This window comes from Phoca vitulina, unplaced genomic scaffold (assembly GCF_004348235.1).
Source record: "Phoca vitulina isolate PV1807 unplaced genomic scaffold, GSC_HSeal_1.0 scaffold17, whole genome shotgun sequence".
Taxonomy (NCBI): Eukaryota; Metazoa; Chordata; class Mammalia; order Carnivora; family Phocidae; genus Phoca; species Phoca vitulina.
The window spans coordinates 9,325,865-9,347,421 of record NW_022589720.1 but is presented as its reverse complement, the minus strand read 5'-3'; the positions used below and the strand labels follow the sequence as shown (position 1 = coordinate 9,347,421).

Below are 21,557 nucleotides of genomic sequence, written 5' to 3'. Positions count from 1 at the left end.
TGTTCTGCTTTCCAGCAGTAAGAGCTTCTAACTCCTGGATACAAGTCTCTTATCAGTTATGTATTTTGGAAATATCTTCTTGTTCTTCATGTTCTTGACAGTATATCTCAGAATGGGACATTTATATTTTAATGAAGTTCTGTTTTTTTACTTTTTCTCTTTGCTCACTCGTAACTTTTGTGTTGTTTGTTTGAAATCTTTGCCTAGCTCAGGGCTCTAAAGGCTTTCTCTTATATTTTCTTCTAGGATTTTCACACATTAAGTTTAAGTTTGTGATCCTTTTAAGTCGATGTTTTATGTATGGTGTGAGATTCTTTTCATGCTTGTGTTTAACAGTCTGTCCGGTTTCAGCATCAGGTGTCAAGAAGACACCCTGTCTCCAGTGCGTTATGTTGGCACATTTGTCAAAAAGCAATTGACCCACATATGCGAGTGGTCATATTTCTGAATTCTCTTCTACTCACTCATTCTCTGTTTCTGTTATTATGTCAAAAAGACATGGCCCTGATTATTCTAGCCTCACCTGAGTTCTTGAATGAGATAGTGTAAGTCCTCCACCTTTACTCTTCTTTTTCAACTTTTTTTTAAATTAATCTTGGTCCTTCTGTTTACCATGCAAAATTTAGTGTCAGCCTTTCAGTTTCTACAGCCGTGATTGCAGACATTTTGATTAGGATTGCATTGAATTTAAAGATTAATTTGAGACATATAATATTGTGTCTTCCAATCCATGAAAAAAATACACCTTTTAAAAAATTTCCCACATCATTGCTTTATAATTTTCACTGCATAAATCTTGAAATTATTTTATGACATTTATCCCTACATATTTCATATACTTTGATATTATAAATGGGATTTTTAATTTCAATTTCCAATTGTTCATTGTAAATATATATATATATATATTTTTTTTTTTTTTCTATATTAAGCAGAGTCCTGCTCTTTTCACTTACTAGTTCTAGTAAGCTTTATGTAGTTTCTTTGGGAATAGGTACATAACCAGTGATGTTGTCTGTGAATAATTACTGTTTCAATTTCTGTCTTTTGAAACAATATATCCTTTATTTATTTTTCTTCTTTATTTTACTGGCTAGACTCTCCAGGACAATGTTAAATAAAAGTGGTGAGAGGGTACATTCTTACTGTACATTCACTCTCAGGGGAAATCATCAAGTCTTTATTTTTTTTTAAGATTTATTTATTTATTTATTTGACAGAGAGAGATAGCGAGAGCAGGAACACAAGCAGGGGGAGTGGGAGAGGGTGAAGCAAGTTTCCCGCCAAGCAGGGAGCCTGATGAGGGGCTCGATCCTAGGGCCCTGGGATCATGACCTGAGCTGAAGGCAGATGCTTAATGACTGAGCCACCCAGGTGCCCCATCAAGTCTTTAATTATTAAGAGTGATTTTAGCTATAAGCTTTTTTCTAGATCTTTGTCAGATTGAGATTGTTCCCCTCTATTCTTAGTCTGCAAAAATTTTATTATGATGTTGAATTTGGTCAAGTGCTTTTTTATCATCGACTTCCTGCTGATGGTAGGATGGAGGGTTACATTGTCTATGACCAACTTCCAACTCCCAATTCACCAGATGAATCAGAAAGGGAAGAATGTGTGAGAATTTAGGAAATTTTGTGTGCTGACACGTTTGTCACGAAGGACATTCCAGATTTATGAGGCATTTGAGACACTAAATGGTCTGGGTCAATACTGCCTTAATGAGAACACTTGTGCATTCTCACAATTGTTTCCTTTCCCTCTCCATTTTGGTGACCAGTAATACTACTGTAAATTTGTGTGTTTTTTGGCAGTTCACAGGGTATTAATATGTTGGAATACTATGTAAATTTAAAGAAGTCATAAACAGCATTTATTACGTTGGTATATCATACTGGTCTCATTGCTGTTCCTTCACAGTTACGCGGTTTTCTGTCTCCCTTCTCACCTCCCACAGTCTGGCATCCTCTAACCATTACCTCACAGCAGCACTATGCTTCGTCCCCATCTCTTAAAAAAAAAAAAAGAAACACTTTTTGTTTCTAGGACTGCCACCCACCACCCCTCCATCCAACCTGGAGTGAAAGCATTTGCTGACCTTCCTGCAATGCTTTTGCTTCCTGTGTGAAAAGTCTGGGGATGAGGGATGTGTTGAATGCATATCGATTGAATTTTTAACTGTGGTACTAAGGACATTTATGGAGTGATTTCCCATTGGTAGAACAGTACTTATGGATAACTCATTTCTGTTCAAGTCTGGATGGATCCTGAGAGACCTGGTGACAAGAGTGTCTGTCTAATAATATTTTTTATTTAAAAAATTATCATTATTTATGAATATGTTTTCTGAAATTCCAAATATAAATGTATTCTAAAATTCTCTGTCTATATATAATTGTGACATTATACAAAATATGTAAGACTGTTAAAACTTACAAGGAGATGTATTTATCACCTGAGCATTCCTTTTTCCCTGTGTCTAAGGGCAGTGTAACTTCTTCCTTGAAGTTACACAGCTTCTTTCCCTTCCTTATCTGTTCCGAACTCTCCACCAAGCTAACCTGACATATTTTATATTTCTCTGATGCAGCAGCTTTAAACACCTTTCATGTACTTCTCTATCAACAAAACCAGTGTTTTAAAAATTTATCATTTTAAGCATTATTTAAACCATTTAGTCCTACTTGCTGTACTTCGAGATAATAATTATAACTCACCAATTAATTGTCTAAAACAGGCAGATAGTCAAGCAATACAAACAAAAAACTCACTAGTGCCTTTCTGTCAGTGTGTCAAGTAGAGGGACTCTACATTTAGCTTGTTTTGCTGAGTATCCAGGTTGGAATAGGAATGCTTGATGGCTTAGTAATTTTCTTTTTGATGATACCAAAATTTATTTAAATTGCCAGTACTGTTTTTATTATTTTGCTATTGATGTTATTGTGAAAGTGCTTAAGAGTGCAAAACTGTCCTTATTCCACTTTGTTTAACTTTATTCTCATGTGTGTATCCATACTAATAAAGAGATCTGTGATGAGGATGCTGGTGACAGATCATAGCTATGTAATCTTTGGAATTTAGTATTTAGAAGTGCCTCACACAGTGCCTTACACTTTTCACGTAAGCATTTCCCTGGACGTCATTCATAATTTCTACCAAAGATTTAATTTTTGAAGTGCCATCGTATAATATGGCACTAAACTAGTACCAAATAGCCTAGAAGCCCTTTATATTTTATTATGAATTATGCCTTCATCCAAATTTATCACTGGTATGAGAATACTATTCTACCTTATGAAATTAAATATATAACTTTAATTTGGTTAATGAAAATGAGCCATATAACAGCTAAAAAAATTCAGTGGTTTTATAATGACTGGTATTTATACTTCCATTTTTATTCTCTTCAGATATGAAAATATCCTCAGTGATTAATAATTTGGGTAGGCTACTAGTGTGTTTCAGTAACCATGGCTGAAATGCTTTAGAAGTAAGCTAAAAAATAAATAATGAGATATGTTCTTTGAAAATATTTGAGAACCAAATTGAGTCAGTAAAATTCCTGACTGACTGTAATAATCCTCCTAATGTAACTCAGCCCAAACTCAAAAACACAGTAATTGGGGAAAATTGCATGCTTCATTAGTGGTTTTCCTTAATTTGATCTTTTCATCTTCCTTTTGCAGGGCACTAAGCATCAAAGTTTGAAATCGTCACCATGTGTAGCTCTTTAATCCTTCTCATATTAATTAATGTTTTACTTTTGAACATAATCCCCATTAATTTAGTTCAATATATATTTGAATTGTTGATAAAAGTATTAAAATTATGCTTAGGATATGGATTCAGGGAAATTAGAATTAAATATAATTATCAGTAGTTAGAATAATTGACTTGTTTTAACAGCAGTATTGCATGTATCATTATCTATTGTTTTATAACAAAAAATGCAAAACTTAGCAGCTTACAGCAATATACATTCATCATCTTATGGTTTCCGTGGGTAAGGAACTGGGCATGGCTTAGATGGGCCCTCTGTTTCATAGTCTTTCACAAGACCTGAATCATGATCTGCAGTTTCATCTGAAGGGTTTATTGGGGAAGGATGCACATCCATTCTCAATCATTAGTTCTTCGTAGCATTGAGATCCTTGCAAGTGTCAGATTGAGGTCTTCATATCCTTGTTGGCTTTTGGCTAGTGACTTCCCTCAGTCCCTTAACATGTTGGCCTCTCCAGAATGGCAGCTTGCTTCATCACTGTGTGCAAGCAAAGAAGCAGTAGAGAGTCTACGAGCAATATAAATTCACAATCTTTAGCCTATTCATGGAAATGATATCCAATCCATGTTGTCTGTTGTTGGTTAGAGGAAAGTTACTCATAGGGCAGGAATTACACAAGACCATGAATACCAAGGCGTGGCGCCCACCTACTATATTGAAATTAATCATTTGTTACACAAACCAGGTATTATTTGAATCTTTTGTTAGACTGAAATTCTTTATCCTAGAATTAAGTTGATTTGAAGAATTTGAAAATCAAACACTGTTCATCATTTTTTTTATCATGTCACCAGAATTTGTTCTCAAATTTCTTCTCAATTCAAATTGTACCATAATTTATGACATCCTTCCAAAACATAGTGTTAGAAATACAGATCTAGACAGTTATTAGGAACTTAATGGAAGAGGTATAACATAGAGGTCAAGGTATGACTTTATTCATATTCTCTTTCTGCCAGTTACCACACATCTCTGAGACTCATTTCTTCTCTTTCAAATGGAGTTAACAGTGCCATCCTATTTACTAGTTTTTAAAGTTTACATAAAATAATAAATATAAAGCACTTAATGTAGTACTGGTTCACATTAGGTGCTACATGAATGGGCTTTATCAGTAATATGTATATCATTACTTAAAGAATGAGGAATCCTTCCTATTGAGGAAAACTATTAGCTCACCCTTAGTAAACTCAATTTGTTGTTTTCTTATTTTGGGTCACATGGTTTATTTAAAGTTGTATTTGAGTGAAAATAGAATTTAAATGACTATTAGCTACTGAACTGTGGTCTACAAAGGAGCCATATTTTATGGAGAAGCTTCCATAGATCAATCACTGTGGTCATATATTTAAATTTAATATTGTTAAGATGTCCACACTATCCAAAGTGATCTATAGTTTCAGTGCAATCCCTATAAGTATCCCAGTTGCATTTTTTGCAAACACAGAAAAAAATCCTGAAATTTCTGTGGGATCACAAAAGACTCTGAACAGCCAGAGGAATCTTGAGAAGTAAGGCAAAAGAGGGAGGCATCCCATTACCTGATTTCAAACTATATTACAAAACTATAGTAAGTAGAACAGTATGGTACTGGCATAGAAAAGATGAATAGACCAATGGGACAAAACAGACAGCCCAGAAATAAACTCACACTTAAAAAGTCAACTAATCTTTGACAAAAGTATCAAGAACACCCAATGGGGAAAGGAAGTCTCTTCAATAAAAGGTGTTGGGAAAACTGGATATCTGCATGCAAAAGAATGAATTGGACCTCGTCTGACACCCTATGCAAAGATCAACTCAAATGGATTAAAGACTTGAATTTAAGACCTGAAACCGTAAAACTCTTAGAAGAAAACATAGGGAGGAAGCTTTTTGACATTGACTTGACAATGACTTTTTGTATGTGACACAGAATCACATGCAACACAAGCAAAAATAAACAAGTGGGACTATATCACTCTAAAAAATTTTGTACATCAAAGGAAACCATTAACAAAATGAAAGGGCAACCATATATCTAATAGGGGGCTAATAGCCAAAATATATAAGGAGCTCATCAACTCGATAGCAAAATAAACAAACAAACAAAAAACCCACAAAAAACCAAACCTGATTAAAAAATGGTGAAGCCCCTGAATATACATTTTTGCCACAGGTCCATGAAAAGATGCTTGAAATCACTAATTATCAGAGGAATGCAAATCAAAACCACAATGTATCCCATCTGTTAAGATTACACCTCTTATTATCAAAAAGTCAAAAGGAAATGGGTGTTGGTGAGGATGCGGAGAAGGGAAACCTCTGTTCACAGTTGCTGGGATTGTGATTTGGCACAGCCACTATGGGAAGCAGTATGAGGGGGTTCTCAAAAAACTAAAAATAAAACTACCATATGATCTAGCTCTTCCATTTCTGGTTACATAGGCAAAGGAAATGAAATCAGTACCTTGAAGAGATATCTTCACTAGCGTGTTCATTGCAACATTATTCACAATAACTAAGTTATGGAAACAGCAAGTGTCCATCAACAGATGAATAAAGAAGATGTGGAAAAAAATGTATATACGCACATGATTGAATATTATTAAGTCTTAAAAAATACGGAAGTCTTGCCATTTGTAGGAACATGGATGAACCTAGAGGACATTATACTAAGTGAAAGAATCCAGGCACAGAAAATAAAATACTGTATGATCTCACTTATACGTGGAATCTAAAAAAGTTGAACTCAAAGAAACTGAGAATAGAACTGTGGTTACCCAAGGCTGGCTGGCAGGAGGGAGAGATGCAGAGATGCTGGTCAGAGGCTATCAACCTTCAGTTACAAGAGGAATAAGTTCTGGAGATGTATGTATATAGTATGGTGACTATAGTTAATAAAAATATATACTTGAAATTTGCAAGTAGATCTTATGTGTTTTCACCACACACACAAAAAGAGGCATATATAGAAAAAGAGACGGTTTAATTCAGACATAATCTTTGTCTGAATTTCTTACTGTTAATGGAGACAAAGTGAAATAATAAAGTAACTTACAATAAAGAAAAAGTAAGCTGTGGATGTTAAGTACACTTATTCACTATATATTTAAATACTTGTCAACTAGTGTTTAATGCTAGTTGCATACCATCAAGTAGAACTTAGTATTTCTTTATGGTTCTTTCTTAGGTAAAAGTTACATAAAATGACATGAATAAACAAGTGTCCCATTCAGTAAGTTCTCTCTCTCTCTCTCTCTTTTTTTTTTTTTAAGATTTTTACGTAATCTCTACACCCAACTGGGGCTTGAACCCACAACCCCGAGATCAAGAGTCTCAAATGCTCCACTGATTGAGCCAGCCAGGTGCCCCCAACTCAATAAGTTCCTACAAATGAATTTTAGGCCTTTAGTTTGTATGTTACATATATTTTTTTAAATCAGTATGAAAATAATAGGGAACAGTATTTTGACAACTGACCAAAATTCACAAAAAATCTCATATGACTTAAAGGTATAGATAGAGATTTTATTTTTATAATATGTGGAAAACATTGTGAGAGAATATCACAGACATTAGTATTTTGCCCAATAAATGGTGGTTTATTTGTGAATTGTAAATCCCTCTGAAAGCTTAATTTACCATGGAGGATAATTTCTGTTACTGTGGTAATCCTGGGGCTGTCAGACTATTGCCAAATAGCTCATGAATGAACTGAACCTGGCATTTAGTGCGAGTTCAGAGAGTGAGCATCTTTTAAAACCCACCTCATACAATGCCTTGAAGTTTTGAGTAATTTCCTCAGCTTATTTAATAAAAATACAGCAACTATCTTAGTGAATGCCCCATTCACAGAAGACTTTATATCAAAGTAGCACATTGATTTAGAGGCCATGTAAAAAAAATCCAAGTGGGAGTAATTCTGTAAATTGAGAAGGTAAATCCTGTGGGTAGGTTAGATGGTCAAGAGAATTTCATTTGAATATCTGAAAGCCTTTATGAGCACATCTTAGTTGGGACTGTTGTCCTTTTATATTAATTTACCATGGCGTTTTGTAAATACAGGCTATGCTATTAATTTTGGGACAGAACAAATGTCATTTGGGTAATATTTTACAAGTATAAAAGTAATGCATTTTAATTTCTTTAAATTTTTTTATTGGGGGGAAGGGCAGAGGGGGAGAGAGAATGTTAAGCATGCAGGGCTCAGTCTCACTACCCATGAGATCACAACATGAGGTGAAATCAAAAGTCAAACGCTTAACTGACTGAGCCACCCAGACTCCCCAGTGCATTTTAATTTCTACCTGCAGACTTGCTCCATTCCACTATTCTCCTTCTGTTTGGGCATTAAGATTTATAGTTCTAGGGAAAGAGATATTAGATATTACCCAGAATGGAGAGTCAGTTTTGGCTTTCAAGTTGACTTCCTTGATCTTTTAGCATGACAGAGTCATGAATGTCATGGGATGCATAGACATAAAAGAATTTTCCGTGTCTTTAATCCCCTGTGACATATCAATAACCAGGACAGGCAGGTTAGACTGTAGGGTTTCATGTCTGAGTCTGGATCAGATGAGAAACGGGAGCTCACATTTTCTGCCTTGGTGGGTGTAGGAAAGAGGCGAGGCAAAAGTAGGGGGAGCAGGCCACCAGACATGTGGTCCTGTGTCCCCTCTTCCAACCAGAAGTTCTGAAGGAAGGAGACATATTAGATAAATGTAGGACATTTAGCAATAAGAGAAGCGCTAGCTTTTCATGTTACCAAGTAAGAACAGTCTCATCAAAGTAAATTGTGAGGCTCTTTTCAGAGTGCAGGCTTGTTTATAGCTCTCCCATGTCACCGTGAGATCCCCATAGCAGGGCATAAGTCAGAAGCTGCCATGACAGGGCCCAGGAGCCTGTTGAGACTTTTGCTAGACAGTTTGCCAAAGGTGTTGCCAAGACCAGGCAAAGGGGCCAGGTGATCGAGGAGCCAACAAAGATTGCTTTGGTCTGGATTCATCCAAACCTCAAGAGGATTGAGAACACCTGTTGATTTACCTGAGTCTGTAGGGAAGGGAATTGACCCTTCCTAACCGGAGACTGAGAAGAGACTGTGAAGTTTCCCCAGTCTCCAGCTTCTGTAGCAAAACCTGACAGAATGCCGAAGGAGAGCACCAGCAACCCTCCAGCTCTTCATCTGGTGAATAGCCCAGAGCAGGAACCATCAGAGCATTTGGAGAGTCCGTATCCCTGTCCTTGCACCCAGGTCACATACCAATCGGGCACCATCTTGGGAAGGAACAGGGGAAGACCAGACCCCGATATACTGAGTATTGATTATAAGCATACAGGTAAAGACTGCATTCGAGTATTTAAATTATTTAATCTGGCTAGAGTCACCTCATTATAGTAAAATTTAATTTCCCACCAACTGATGGCTTCAGCTCAGGAAAATAAAAATAGTTATGGAGAAATAGGAGATATACATGTTTTTAGGCTGGCATATGTGAGTACATCTGAGACCTCACTCTAGTATTTTTCTTTGTCATTTTGGTAGTTAAATTATTCAAAGTATATTTATTGTAATGTGATAAAAACTGTAGCCAGTAGGTTACATGGATATACCAAAAGTCTGTAAGAAACAAGGAAAATCCTTTTGAATTCTTTTTTTTAAAGGATTTATTTATTTTAGAGAGAGAGCATGAGCGGGGGGAGGGATGGGGGGGAGAGAGAGAGAAGCAGACTCCCCACTGGGCACGGAGCCCAGTGCAGGGCTTGATGTCAGGATCCTGAGGTCATGACCTGAGCTGAAATCAGGAGTCGGGCGCTTAACTGACTGAGCCCCCCGGCGCCCCTCCTTTTGAATTCTTTGCTTCACTTCTCCCCACTCCTCGGTAAGTCTTCAGAAAGACTCTGATGGGGAAGAAAGTAGTAAAAACTTGCTAATTGCTGCCTCGGAGCTACAGAACCCTGAACGCTCTGGATCCCCTAGAACTCAGGTAATTCCCCAAAAGTACCAGCAAAGAAAATTACTTGAGGTTCTGCAGTTCTTTTTCTTCCGTTAAGAAAATGAAGACAGGTTTTGGTTTCTTTAAAATTCTGTATTCCCTTTTTTTCTCTCATATTCACAAAGCCTGGTTTAACACTATTAGATAAATATTTATTGAACTCCTGCCGTACAGACATTGTTTGAAGTAGGATCTCGGAGTAATGCCCAGCCCTAGCCCACAAGCAACCAACTGTCTAGGAGGCAAGAAAAAACTTAAGCTCCTTTATAAGCCTCTGCACAGGTTCTAAAAAGAAAAATAGGTCTTGGAAACAAATTGTATCTCCTTCCCTCTGCTAATCACCTCCTCATCTACAGTTACCTGCTGAGGAGAGAAAACACGCTGTACCAAATCTCTGGCATCTTCATTTATGTGTTGACTCTGTGTGTACTCACAGTTAAGGCTTTGTTTTAGCTGGCATATGAGCTTTCCCTTTCTGATGTGCATGACACACATACACAGACCCCCCCCCCCCGCACACACATGCATACACACACACACACACACTCTTTGGTACACTCTTATTTTGTTAAACTTCCTTATTCTGGTACGTTCTTGCCACTTCAACCCAACAGGACTTTGAGGTTAAGAATGCAGACGCTGCAGCCAGCTGGCTTGGTTCGCATGAGATCCCCCCACTTTCTAGCTGTGGGAACCAAACACTGGCTCGTGGGACTCAGACACAGTTGAAGGAATTAATAAATTTAGTTTGTGAATTAATGAATTCATAGGCATCCCTGTATTAATGCTAAAGCCCTTGCAATCATGTCTAGACACATCATAATCAATACATTTCCTTATTTCCGTCTATCCATCTTTCCCTCCTTTTCATGATTGTTAATTGATTTCCATGTTGTTTAATTAGTCAGCATGTGTTTAAGAACCATGATCACCTATGAAATTCATGATGCTCCTATCCTCTGAAAGGAAACATCATGTACGGTTTTGATACTGGATGGAGGAGAAGTGGAAAAAAGAAAGTCCCATAATATTTATCTTTCTTTAATCAAATTTTGCAACTTTCCTGAGATTTTTTTGAATGAAGTTATAGTATAGCTTCTTCCCAAGCATTAATTTTCTTATTTTATAGTAGTGTTTTTAAGTGTAAAGGATGTGTTTCCACTGTTATGCTACACTTAAGGCCCTAGCCCTGTTCGAGAGGAATCGTGGTATCCAATGTAGGGAATGGCCCATATCCGCATGGTTAGAGCAGGTGCCCCTCTGAAGCCTCTGTCCTCCAGCACGTCCTGTGGAATCCCCTGACCTCTCTGTGGAGACATAGCATGGACATTCCCAGTCCCGTTCAGATAGAGAAGCTGTCAGATTTTATTTTTTTATTTAAAAATTTTTTTTTAAAGATTTTATTTATTTATTTGACAGAGAAAGCAAGAGAGCACAAGCAGGGGGAGCGGCAGAGGGAGAGGGAGAAGCAGGCTCCCCACTGAGCAGGGAAACTGATGTGGGGCTCAATCCCAGGATCCCAGGCTCCATCCCATGACCTGAGCCGAAGGCAGGTGCTTAACTGACTGAGCCACGCAGGCGCTCCAGAAGCTGTCTGATTCTAATAACCGCACACAATTTTCATGTTTTAAGTCCAGCTTGATTCTGAATATCTGTCATAGCTACAGGTCAGATCTCCCCGCTGCCCTGACCAATGGGATGGGGTTGGCTGTCCGCTGTCTCCTTCTCACTCTCTGTGCTCTTGGCTTCTGCAGTGCTGGGCCCCTGGGAGAAGGCCTTAGGGGCAGAGTAGTTGTATTAATACTGGCCAGCTCCAGCCCTCTGGTATGGCAGGCATCCCAAAGGCTAGTTCTGCATGAACCCGTGGCCCCTGTAGTTTTCACGGGTGACACACTCATGAGCTCCTGGGATTCTCTCCTCTCACTATGCTGCGTCTGTGCACAAAAGACCCCTGGGCACATCTTATTTCTGTAGTCTCCTTGCCTCTGCACTCAGCCTGTGGGGCAAGATGCCACCAAAAGGCTCAGGCTCAGTTAACTTTTGTTTTCTTCAGGAAGCTCATGGGAACTTCACACTTACTTTTCTCACCAAAGAAAGGATGAACAGACTTAATCTATTCTTGCCCTCTCTCCTTACCCTGCCCATGATGGGTGCTCCACTCTGTATATGTTTTCAGATTTCTGCAGACACAAGGCATATGCCAGCCCCCAGGTGCATGTGTGGCCCCCAGGCCCAGGGACACCTGCCAGGCCCACAGAGCATCTGTACGCGAGTCCTAGGGTGGACTGCTGGGCTCATGCAGCTTAGTGGCCAGCAGTGGGCAAGGCGAAGCGTGGAGACCCCATCAGTGGTATGAGGAGTAGGAGGGGAGACTTCCTCTCTGCTCTCCCAAAGTTAGAACACCCTGTCCCTTAGCTAGTCTTGGAGGAGGCTGATGGCAGCTCTTTTCAGCTACTCTCCTTAGAAAAGCTGCTCTGGGCTTTTGCTGAAATGCCCAGAGAGTATTAACAAATTGCTGGCACAAGCCCCGTTACCTGAATGGCATACTTGATTTGGTTTTAATTAACATTTCATGTTAATTTTAATTCATTGGTACAGAAACTTCACATTTTTTCTATGGTTTTGAATTAATTTAAATTTCATTTTCATTTTCATTTCATTCATGACAATGTTCATGTCATTTCTACATCTGGCTGTATGTCACTCCTTAGTGATATCTGTCCTCTCTTAATGAACTTCATTTTGTAGGGATTTGGGTTTTTATATATAACTCACAGGCATAATTCCTTTAGCAAGTAGGATCCTGGCATCCACAAAATTCTCATTAATGACAATCCTACAAAATGAGAGAAGAGCTTAAAAATAAGTTCTCAAATAATGTTTACTTTTTATAATATAAATCTGCCCTGGTCAATTATAGCTTAGCTCCAGTTGATCATAATAGTAGAAGCACCAACTTACTCATCTTGTTAGAAATCTTAAGTATAAATCTACATTGTAATCTCACAACCAGATTATAGTAATATTGCTGCTATACTTCCGTTTGGTATTTTACTTTATTTTGATCAAGTGGAGAACATTCTCTTTATATTTGGGCTGCATTGCAGAGTCCTTTTTAGAATGAGACCTCGGGATTTCTAGCAAGATCCTTGAGACCTCGGGATTTCTAGCAAGATCCTTGACATTTGTCCATTAAAACTACAGCTTGGATATGATTCAAAGTAGCTTAGCCTCAACCAGCAGTAGCTCATCATCTGCTGTGTAGCTTCCTCTTTTCACCTGGCTGAGTGCCATGTCCTTTGCTTTTCCACACGTACTATGCAGTTCTCCATCCCATGAACCTACGGTACTGTCACCGTAAGATAAATTTTAGACAGTTCTGCCTTCCTGTCATAGAACTGTTTAAATTAGCCATCCATTATAGTGTTAATACATCCATCAGTGATATCCCACCCACGTGGACTTGAACTACCATCATCTCCCACATCTTTTAATTAAATGCGTGTCCACTGGGAACTCAGTGTTCTGCAAGATGTCTTCCCTCTTATATATGAGATTTCTGGTTGCTCTCTGCAGGTACACAATAATGCATTCTGTTTCAAAGTATAGACGCATTTTATACACATTTTAAAATTGTCATTGGCGTGATTTTAAGTGTTTTAGGTAGCACCTAACTGAACTTTGAAATAGTTGACTTTCATCTGTGTTAAAATGACATAAGCTGGAATCATAGATATACAAAATAAATAAAATACATAGATGATGAAAAAAATTTGGGTACATAGCAAGCATAAATAAAAAAAATCCAAAAATTGTAATAGTAGCATAATTCTATTAGCAATTTTATGGTAGCTGTAATAGATTATACTTCTCAAATAATTATTCAAATTATTATGGGATTTACCTGGAGCAATGAATAAGTGTGCCCATCAGTGACTTGTGGGAAAGCATGCAAATTAGAACTTCATTTTAAAGCCTTGTTAACATTTTGACTTAAATGTTTGTTCTAAAACAGATGTGGACTATTCTAAAGAGTGGATGCTGACATAAAATGAGGTATATGTATCACCAAAAATATCAGTTGCTAGGGAAGTATTTGGATATGCATGTCAGTTCATACAAGACCCAGTTAACAGCAGAAATAGTTGAATATACTTCTGTAACAAGTGGTGGGGGATGAGAATTATTCAGACTATTAAAATGATAAAGAGGATACTTCAGATTGTGAAGACATTCCAGGGTTAGGGTGGCTAAGGCAGAGCTATGCTATTTCATTTTATTCTAGAAGAATGTAGTACAAATGAGATTCTAAAAAAAGCCCAATTATAAGGCTTTATCAAGATGTACATCTGAGTGTGTGTGTACCTTTTTTTTTTTTTTTGTAGTGGGGAGATGGCAGTTCAGGTTGCTTTGGCCCTATAAAGCAGGAAAAACTCCACTCAGAATTAAGTAATCCTAGGAATTTATTGTTTGACATATCTGAAAAGTCTACTGGTGTAGGTTTCAAGTGTGGTTTGATCAGGGCTCCATAAACGTGTCTATGTGATTGCCTTCACTTTTCCTCTTATAAGAGGGAGCTTGATTCCAGGCACCTTCCATTATCATAAAACAAAGGCTACCACAGTTCTGAATGTCACATTTCCAAATCTGTCTACTGGAGAAAGGAACCTTCTTTTTCTTGATCACCAAACAAAAGTACCCTGCTTTGCTTTTATTTTTTGATCTTAAGTTTTGCCCACATGCGAGTTGTTCACTGAGGTCAGTGAAATGACCTGCTTGGGTTAGCTTAGACCTGGGTTACTGACCAGTTAATTACCCCAGTTTTGTCACAGTGTGGTGATCAAGTCAATTCAACACAAAAGCCATGGCCACTGAAAAATGGACTAGGAAAGGAATAAATGCTGGAGAGAACCCTACAGTGTCTGCTCTTAGGGAGAACGTGAAATAGGAAACTGGAAAGATAAATAGGGGTCATGTCAGCCTCAGGATAGGTTCCAGGCTTGCAGTTATGGAAGGAAAGAAGGGATTTGGTCTGTTTCCAAATTGACCTCTAAACTAAAGAATATGTTTTTCACAGAATTAAGAAATGTTCTGATAGAACCTAAGAATAGAAATTGGGCTGGAATTGCAAGGATTGCAAATACAGAGTAATGATAATGACGTGCAGTTCTAATTAATGTAATTAATTTGATTCCTGCCCCTCAGGTGCCTTCTCATCTTTATTCAGATGCTGGTGATCTCAGGGAGGACATCTTGCTCCACTCCATTTAAGAGAGCAGCGTCTCACTCAGCAATTCCAATTCACTTTCTCTGCTTGGTTTCTCCTGTACAGCTGGACATCTCTCATGTACTAGTTTATTTCAGTGTTTAGTGTTCCTTTCTCTCTTGTAGAAGATATGCTCCACAGAGGACAGGGATATTGGACTGTTTTGAACATTTGATTGTAATAGTGCTTCCATTTAGTAGGTGTCTAGTAAGTACATCAAGTATAGATATATGACCACGTAGTGTTTTATTATGTTGCAGTAGCACTTCAAGTTTATGAGGATGACCATTTTGCTGAAGAGTTTTAAAGAAGATAATGGAAAGGAAAGCACCCACATATCTTTCTGAGGATGCCATGTCTGATGCTGTTCCTCATCTAAGACACTACCAACTTCTTCTGTTCATCCAAGGACAGGATGTTAGTTGACTCTGGCAGCTATAACAAAATACCATAGACTGGGGGGCTTAAACCAGAGAAATTTATTTTGTCCAAGTTCTGGAGGCTGGAAGTCCAAGATCAAGGTTCTGGTCAACTCAGTTCCTGGTGAGGACTCTCTTCCTAACTTGCCCATGGCCACCTTCTTGCTGTGTCCTCACATAGCCTTTCCTCCATGCATGGGAGCAGAGAGAGAGAGAGAGAGAGAGAAGGGGGAGAGAGAGAGAGTGCAAGTGAGCACATGTGAGCTGGCTGTCTGGTATGTCTTCCATTAAGGACACTGATCCTATCAGACCAGGGCTCCATTCTTTGGACCTCATTTAATCTTAATTATTTCTTTCTTTCCTCCGAATACAGCCACCCTGGGTTAGGGATCAACATACAAATTTGGGATGGAGAGTTGGGAGGCACAAACAGTCCATAACAGACAGCTTACCTGTAGATCCAGTGTCTAGAAAGAAACTGGGCTATCAAGCCTTAAATTATATGTGATTTTACTAATCAAACCCTCTCATTATTCAAATGGGAGAATTCACGAATACTTATTCCCCTTTATCTTTAAATGCCAAAATGAAAATAGATCAGAAGCTTAATTGACTTTTTAGCACTTAAGCAATGCATAATATAAAACTAGGACTCACTTGGACCCTGTCCCACAAATTGAAATTGGGTGGATCTAGTGTTTAAAAGCACAAAATGGAAGCATTTGCCACCTTACATTCTTGACTTAGCAAAGAGAACTTCTGATAGCCTATTACATTTATTTGTGTTAATATATCATCTTATTTCATGACAGTCTTTTTTTAAAAAAAAAAAATCTAGTGTAGGATCAGTCAGTTCTGCTACATATGTGCAATCAGGATGGCAATGAAATAGCCAAATCCTATCAGCAATTATACCAACCCATTAAACCTAGCATTGGAGATAGCATTGTAAGTTCTCCAAGTAGTATTTAACTACCTTCTCTGTAGTTAACACTATCTACTCAGTTGTCAGTTAAGCAGCCTTGTTGTGCGGTGGAGTGAGCATGGCATGTGGAGGTGGAAGGCCAAGGTCAGATTTTAGCTCAGCTGTCAACTGTGTACGGAAGTTCATACATGTGGTTCAGTTTCCTCCATTTCTCAGACCCCAAGGGTGCCTGGTTCCTAGGAAATCCAGCAAGTATTTGTTGGCTGACTGTAAAATCCTCATATATTTCTAGTAATGTTTTTTAAATGCAAACTCTTCACTTTTAAGATGATTTCTTATGGCTTTTAAGGTATAATGAGTACATCTAACTCAACATAAACTGTGGTAAAGCTCAGATGATCCATACAAAATAGAGTGCTATTTGGATACAGATCTAAGAGCCATTTTTACCACTGCATGTCACAAAGTATGTCTTTCTTTAAAAATAGGTCCTGAAGTATGGACTCCAGGTGTTGGCTAATTTTACCCTAGGATTTTAGGCTCACATTTAAAGTGGAATGACAAAACTTAATTAGCTGATTTAAGAGGTTTATGGCTTTTCATTTTAATCAATAGCATGCCTGTATACACACATACACCCACATGCACACACCAGTAATTTGGTTGCTCTCCAAATTACAATCATGCCTTATAACAAGCATGAGGAACAAAGCTGTTTTTCACATTAATGATTTTTCTGACACAACACAATTGATGTAATTGCAAATTATATTTTAGAGTAAATGAAAAAATGCTCATTTTTAATTTAGAAATCAACATTTGTTAAAAGTAGCAATCCACATTTAAAAATTTAATGCCATGCACATTTAATTTTCAAAACATCGCTTCAGGCAGTGGCTGGACATTTCTCACAATTTATCAGATTGCTTTTCAAAATTAAGCTAAAAATTAATTTACTATAGTAAATCCTTGAAAAAATTATGAATATCATCCCAAACTCCACAACCATCCTTAATGAGGTCCTTTCTTATTTTTCATCATCAGTGTCATACTTATTCTTAATTGCTTTTTAAGCTTATGTCATAATCTTAGCAATTTAGCTAAATTAACATGATAGCTCAGATGGCAGCCTTAGCAGATGCTCAGGAAATGTACACAATACCATTTAAAACTAGTGTGCTGGATACTAGATATGGATTTTCTGTATAAAACATAGTATATTATATGCAAATATTTCACGTAGTAAAGAATATGAAGTTCCACTTGGGTACATATGGTGTTACATTCAGTTCTTATATTTAGGATGCTAAGTTTCTCTGGACACATGATTTTCTCAATACTTAAAAAGTAGGGTGCTGTCAGGTTCCATGCTTTTGCTTCAGAGACTGATACTTTCTTTGATTCATTTCCTGCATCATTAATGCCAGCGTTTATGGCTGATACTGTTTAAGTTCTACCCTTCCATTGAGAACTAGTGCAAGTTCTTCCCCCACTGATGACAGTGATTTCCCTCATACCCTGCACTCTTCAACCATTATTGATTGCACCATGCATACATTTGACAAAAGATGCCATTAATTGTTTACAGTTGTTTTTAGTTGTCCCCAACTAAATTGTGAGCCTTCTTCAACGAGATGTGACCCGTTCCTGTATGTTGGTATAGAAGAGAGTCTCCTTTACCCTTGTGTACACCTGGTGATAAGTCAATATTTGGTGATGACGACAAAATGTCACTTGAAGTTGGAGACCTGAGTCTACCCTGCCTCAGTTACTTGTGCCTCCTTTCTTTGGAATAAGATATGCATTTCTATCATGGCTTGCTCTTTGTCATTTGTTAGATTTATGCTGTAGCGGTATCCAAAGGAGTTGAGTCAATTCAGAGTTAGGTAATGAAATTAGGAGCATGTTCCTTGATTTTTTGAAATAACCTTCTCAGTATAAAGTCTTAAGAAAAGATGACTAAGTTTGTTTTTTTATGTTATGTTAGTCACCATACAGTACATCATTAGTTTTTGATGTAGTGTTCCATGATTCATTGTTTGCGTATAACACCCAGTGCTCCATGCAGTACGTGCCCTCCTTAATACCTATCACCAGGCTAACCCATCCCCCCACCCCCCTCCCCTCTAAAACCCTCAGTTAGTTTCTCGGAGTCCATAGTCTGTCATGGTTTGTCTCCCCCTCTGATTTTCCCCCATTAATTTTTCCCTTCCTTCTCCTAATGTCCTCCATGCTATTCCTTATGTTCCACAAATAAATGAAACCATATGATAATTGACTATCTCTGCTTGACTTATTTCACTTAGCATAATCCCCTCCAGTTCCATCCATGTCGATGTAAATGGTGTGTATTCATCCTTTCTGATGGCTGAGTAATATTCCATTGTATATATGGACCACATCTTCTTTATCCATTTGCACAATAGCCAAACTGTGGAAAGAGCCGAGATGCCCTTCAAAAGATGGCTAAGTTTGAATCCTGCCAGTTTACTGTGTGATACACATATACTTCTAGAATTCAGACTGTCCTGAAAATTCATCTTTTATGTTTGATTGTGTTACATATGGGTTTCCATCACTTTGAAAGTGATGTGATTCCGTGGGATGTTAGAATAAGGAGATAGCCCATTTAGAATTCAGTTGTGGTAAAAGGCTTAAAATAAGGTTGCCATAGTTAAAAACCTGATCATGGAAACATCCAGATTTCCCGTCTTACCACCGAAAGTTTGTGCTTTCACAGTTTGCATAAACATTTAGAAATTAGCTCAGTTCTCAACCTGTATCATTCCCAGGGAGTTAAATTCTGGGAATCCTCCTTCCGTGAAAACCACCGATTGAAGTGTTCCCAAGCAGTCTCTGTGGTGATTATGCCGACAACCTTCCCTTCTTATTGGACTTGGGCCATTAGTGGCTCAAGTTAATTCCCTTTGAATCTTTTTGGATGTTTTATTGGTGATAGTCGTCAATGCTCTCCTTCCCGCTTTCAACGTCTTTTGTAATAATACATATGATGCAATTTGTAACCACTGAGCTTCTGGCCACGTAAGTGTGACGAAAATACGCTTTGTATTTCAGTACGAATCAGTTCTGCTGAAATGTTTGTAAACCGTGGTCCAATGGACCCATGTTCTGAAGGGTTGGAATAAATAACTGAGGAAGGGTGAAATCATTTAGAGAAATCTCAGGATCAGAGTTGGCATGTGTAGGTGATCATTCAAGGACCAACTGGTCTGATGAGTGCAAGTTCTCAGTACCTTCCCTGTGATCTGGAGACGCACCAGGCTCTGAAAACCAAAGGTTCTTTCATGGGCTCATGGAAAAGTCATCAGGGACAACATCTCATGTGGACTGATGCACAGTTAAATATAGCCATTGTTTATCCCACTTAAGTGAATGCTCACATTTTGGCTCAGAAATATCAACAGGTTTGGTTATGAGTACTACTCCAGACCTTGCTGGGAGTGGTAGATAAAAATGGTAGATGCATGTTTCTAAAGGCAAAAGCAAATAACATGGTAACACATCCAATTCTAAGGATACAGATAACCAGCAAGGGAGCCTGTAAAAGATGGAGGTTAATAATTGGTTCTCCTAAGAAAACGATGGGGTCATGATCAGGTGTACAAAATGTCACTGTGGTTAGGGAAATGCAGAGATGTTCGTTCCTGTTGCTAACTGCAGGAAGTGGCTGTGATTTAGATTTTCCTTAGTGTTAATGCCTTTAATAGAGGGATGAAAGAAACCAGTGCAGGGTGGTGGACAGACCAGCGAGGAGGGGAAAATATTAAGGAAGAACATGCCTAATTATAAAAGAAATCAACTTCTTGTAGCTCTGGAAAGCTCCACACAACAGTTGGCACGAAACTGTTTGAAGGCCCAGAGCTGCAGAAAAGTCCTGAGAGGATCCCGATTCTAAATTAAAGAATTCCCAGTGAAAGTTAGGGTTAGTTTAAGCAGTGATTGATCTTAGTACTTATTGCTCAGCATTGTTATTGCCTGTTTATAACTCTGTGCCCCGCTGGACCGTAAACTCTGAGCGTAGCAGTTTCCATCTCTGTTGTTGAGGGAGGGGTTCTCAGCTCCTGGCACATGGCCTGCCAGGTGGTGGGTGTTCAGGAAATGCTTGGAAATAAGTGAATGAAATATGTTAAGTTATGCTCCGGTAACTGTAAGTCTGCACATTATGTTTTAAATCTATGATGTTTAATGTGGTGCAGTAGAGAGGAGAAGGGAGAAAAGTGGCCACGTGTTTCTAGAATCCCTTTGGACAGAGAGGTGGGATTTATTTTCAGACTGCAGTGCTTATGCTGTCCCATCTAAATTCTAATATGGCATGGTACCCCACATCTGATGCGAATTTCTGCTGTAAGGAGCCACTATTACTAATGGAATATTTCCTATTTTTCTTTTGTACCAAAGTGAAACATAAGGGTTAGAACCACTGTAGAAAGCAGAATATAACCTACTCAGACACAGCCATGAATAATACAAGTTAATTTATAGGCTTAGCAGTTCTAATAATAATGGCTGTGTTAATATGTATTTGATAGGAAAAACATGGCATGGATTCCCTTTTGGTTAAGTAAGCCCATGGGAATATGCAGACAATACTAGTATGCCTTTGTTCCTGGGTCTTGATGCATGCCAATTGCAGACTGAGTCCCAAGGGGATACATAAAATGTTGTACATTTGGCTTTGCACACGCAGATCTATAATGATCACATGGTTGACAATTCTAAAGTTGTATTAGAGATTAAGTCTGCGCTTTCCTGGATTTCCAATCAATTCTCCATGTAGATTATAACTCTGAACCGTACGCTGTATATCCTCATTCGTCTGGACTTGGTAACCTCAGTACCGTATTTGTTGAAGTAATACTGGGCAACACTGATGGCAGTCAATTTTTTTGGAGCACTTCTTTATTTTCTGGCACTACAAGATGCTCCAGCCTCATCTTCTCCTGTCCCTCCTGCAGTCCTTAGAATCAGCCATGTCACCAGAGAACTCCCCCTACCCCGTTCCTTTCATTGGAGAATGGTGTGTGCTCAGTGCTCCTGGGGTACCCTTGTTTTAGGCCCTTTCTGCTGACTGGACAAGGAAGTATATGTGTGTATACTGAGTATATATACCTATCTGTAAGTGCTTCCATATGTAACAGTCTGTATCTGTATGAAACTATACATTAGCTCCCTT

General features: G+C 38.3%; 1 protein-coding gene across 4 annotated transcripts in view; it reads left to right on the top strand.

The window, feature by feature from the left end:
- CTNND2 (catenin delta 2) overlaps nucleotides 1–21,557 on the top strand; it is an 887,227-nt gene that overhangs the window by 59,889 nt on the left and 805,781 nt on the right. The window lies entirely within an intron of this gene.